Genomic DNA, 4,332 nt, shown 5'->3' with positions numbered 1-4,332 from the left:
GCACTTGATTGAATGCTCTGCTGTCACCATTTGTGAAATTCATAATAATTTTTCGACAAGGGGCCGCGTGTTTTCATTTTGCACTGCGGCCCAGGTCCCACTTCTCCTCCACTGCCGTCTAGAACTGCCCAGCCCTCTCTCTGACGACCCCCAGCCCCAGCTACCTAACCTTCCTTACTCTTTTTAGACTCTAGGCTCCTCCCAACTTAAGCCAGGTCTCTGGGAGCCAATGCGTAAAGCCCTACCAGTACTTCCCTCAATTGAAAGCCAAACCCCCTCACCTGGGGACAACATTTACCCCCAGGGCCGAGGACCCAGCTGCACAGATTTTACCAGCCCTCTTAGCTTAATGTCTTTCAGCCCCACCTCATAGGATGTACTCCCATCCTCAGCCTTGGGTTCTAGATTTTACAAAATCTCACTTGCCATCCTCTGCTCTTTGGGGTGAGAAATTTCCCAAAGACCAAACCATACAACGTTATAACCATGGAAAAAGACATCCTGAACCCGGAGATAGTAGTGTTTTTGTTTTTGTTTTTTAATATTTGCTTCTCTTTTCAAGAAAGTACTTTAAAAAAAATTTTTTTTTTACACTTTCTCTCTCTTTTTTTTTTTTTTTGGCCTCACCACATGGCATGAGGGATCCCTGACCAGGGGTCGAACCTGTGCCCCCTGCAGTAGAAGCACAGAGTCTTAACCACTGGACTGCCAGGGAAGTCCCTGGAGATAAATTTTTTTCAAAGATTTTTCTTTTTCACTCTAAAAGTAAAATATAAAAAATAAAGGCAGGAACTTGGAAATGTCAGGAAAAGAACATGAATATCACCTATCATATTACTCTCCAAAAATAACCAATGTTAATACTGTATTTATTATCTTTTTTATTGTTTAAGAGGAGAATCTTTTTATATGGTTGGGATCACCCTGAATATATATCATTTGGTAAGAAGATGTCAGCCTTTTTATGTAGGGATGCTAAAAAATGGTTCACCCAAATAAGATCGGGCTATGGATATAGAACTATTATATAGCTTGATAAAGAAAATCCTATTTCTTGTCTTTTGAGGATAATTATGAATACACGGCATTCAGACTTGAGCAGTTTCATGAATTGGTCATTAACTAATCATTATTGACATGGGATACCTTTAAGTGGGCTCCGCTGTACCTTCAACACACCCAGAACTTAGGCATCCCTTCTTTCTGGCAACAAGATCTACTAGGCCCATACTGCATCTTACCTGCCCTGAAACATAAAGCCAGCTATTCTCCAAAGAGCCCTTATTCCTTGGGGTGGGGAAAAGTACCCATGACTGCATTTTGGATATTGGGACCCCTCTCTAATTACTGCACACAAATTTGTGGTGGAAAACTGATTAAAAGCTACTTCAGTGGTCAGGTAGAAATAATAAATTTCAAAGATTGGAAGATCCTGTTGCTCTAATTTAGTTCTAACAATGCTGCAGAACACCTGGGCTCAGCAACTTCGGCCTGCCTGCGGGCCAGACCCTGCCCACCACCTGTGGTTGTAAATAAAGCTTTATTGGTACACAGCCACACCCACTCATTTACACATTATGTACAGCTGCTTCCCGGCTTACATGGATTTGAGTAGTTGCCACAGAGACATTATGGCCAGCAAAGCCGAAAATATTTACTCTCTGGCCCTCTACAGAAAACATTTGCAGATTCCTGCTCTATAAATGCCTCACCCAAATTATAATTTTACTCTTTTATCGTTTTGTGAACAGTTAGTCTCCAAATATCCTATTATAACTAGTGTGATTTCTTGTTTTATCTGGCAATATAAAATATAAATCCAGGCCATGACAGTAAGATCAACGATACCTAAAATAACTGCAGGTTGGAAATTAAGATCTAAGATCACAGAAGCTATCAGGATGAGTGTGAATGACTCACTCACTGATTGGTTAAGGGACCAGGCATATGACCAGTCCTGGCCAATGAGATCAGAGGAAAAGCCTGCAGGGGTGGGTATGCCCCTAGCATCCCGAGCCTGGAGGCTGCCCTAGCTTGCAGCTATTTGTTCTGTAAACTGATAAATGTCTTTATGGAGTTAAGCAAGCAGAGTTGTGTTCTCTGTTACTCATGGCTACAGGCGTGTAACTGCTGCAACTGGCCCTGGTGGCCACCTCTGAACACCTCCCGCTAATGACAGACAGGGAAGTGACTTTGTTCTTGCATCTGTTTTGATAATCCCTGATAATAACTGTGTGGTTATTTACAGGTATCCTACAGTATCCTGGGGAGACTGGTTCCAGGACTGTTGCACATACTAAAATCCGAGGCTGCTTAAGTCCCTCATATAAAATCGCATAGTATTTGCATACAACCTATGCACAAATGATACATATATTATTTCTAGATTATGTATAATACTTGATACAATGTTTTGTTTTGTTTTGTATCTCTGTTCCCCTACCAGGGATTCAACCTGGGCCATGGCAAACATGTTGTAGATCTTAATAGAAGTTCAAGTTGCACAGATGTGTGCATCTCTCAAAACTCAGCAAAGGGGGACTTCCCTGGCAGTCCAGTGGTTAAGACTTCGCCTTCCAGCGCAGGGGGTGCAGGTTCGAGCCCTGGTTGGGGAGATAAGATCCCACATGCCTCGAGGCCAAAAAACCAAAACATAAAACAGAAGCAACATCTTAACAAATTCAATAAAGACTTAAAAAAAAAACCTCAGCAAAAGCATATTTAAGACTTATGCAAGTCATTGTCCATTTTACTTCAAAAGAAAAAATATAAACAAATATTGGACTCTTGTTAGTCATATGCTAATGATATGCACACCAAACTGTTCAAGGAGTAGTGGGCTGATGTCTGCAACTGTGAAATGCATCAAAAATGAGATGAAGTAAAAAAACAACAACAACGAGAAACAAGATGAAGTGATGTATAAACAAAGGGATGGGGAGATGACAGGTTTAGTAAAATGGGAATGGTAGAAGTGATGTGTTAGGAATGCGGGTGTTCACTGTAAACTTATTTAAACTTTGATACACATTTGAAATTTTTCACAAATGTTGGGAAAAAACTCGAATTCTGTTTTTTTTTTCCATTTGGCGGGTTAGGGGGCATTTCCTCTGTTGATCTCATCTGGGCTGATTTATGAGACCACAGACACCTGGAGGGTTCAGTCTGCCGCAAGGTCCAAGATGGCTCCACTGGCATATTGGGCAATTGGTGCTGGTTGTTGGCTGGGAGGCCTCAGTTCTGCATGGAGTCTCTCAATCTCCAAAAAGCTACACTGGCTTCCTTACATCATGGTGGTCGAACTTCCACACCTCACTTCTGCCGAATTCTATAGGTCAAAGCAAGTCACGTGGCCATGCGCCGATTTTAAATGGGCGGAGAAACTGACTCCCCCTCTGGCTAGGAGTTCCATTGCAAAGGGGCATGCATATTGGGATGGGGGGAATTTGCGGTCATTGTACAATACACCCAAGTCCTTTGGTCCAGTTGTTTAAGTTCATGTTTAGTCAGAAGGTGTTCTATCGGGACTTCCCTGGCAGTCCAGTGGTTAAGACTCCATACTTCCAATGCAGGGGGAGCAGGTTCGATCCCTGGTTGGGGAACTAAGATTCTACATGCCACAAGGCACAGCCAAAAATAAAAAAGGTATCCTGACTCCTGACACTTCTTACTTGGTAGCTTACAGCCATCAGGTCTTCCTTGATAACGGCATTTGGCTATTGGAGGGTCAGGGAGGTCAGCTCTAAGTAGTTTGCTTTATGAGACAGAAGGAAAACAATATAAGCCATTCAATGTCTGAAGGCTTCATGAAGAGACCCTATGACCACCCACCTGCAATGCAATGAAAATTGTACATGGGTATTTTTTTTTTTTTTTGGCTGCACCATGCAGCTTGCAGAAAACTTTCCCCAACCAGGGATCAAACCCACACCCCCTGAAGTGGAAGCACCAAGTCCTAACCAATGCACCGCCAGGGAAGTCCCTGTACATGGGTAAGTTAAGACTCAAATGCACACTGCCTGCTCTGGCCCCACCTGACAGCATCACACTCATTCTGAAGTTGGAGGGCTTCTGGTTGAAGGCAGATGAAATCTACAAGACTTTTCAGCTCCTTCATGAAATGATGATTTCAGGCGAAGATTACCCACGGTGTTGAGACACTTAGGGTCTTTTTTTTTTTTTTTTTTAGCAGTGCTACATAGCTTGCAGGATCTTAGTCCCCAACCAGGATCGAACTGGGGCCCCCTGAAGTGGAAGCACAGAGTCCTAACAACTGGACCGCCAGGCGAGTCCCCCTTTGGTTCATTGTTGATGGAGAACTAAGCCATTGTA

Source organism: Phocoena sinus, chromosome 3, assembly GCF_008692025.1.
Source record: "Phocoena sinus isolate mPhoSin1 chromosome 3, mPhoSin1.pri, whole genome shotgun sequence".
NCBI classification, from domain to species: Eukaryota; Metazoa; Chordata; class Mammalia; order Artiodactyla; family Phocoenidae; genus Phocoena; species Phocoena sinus.
Note: the sequence above shows the minus strand (reverse complement) of the source record.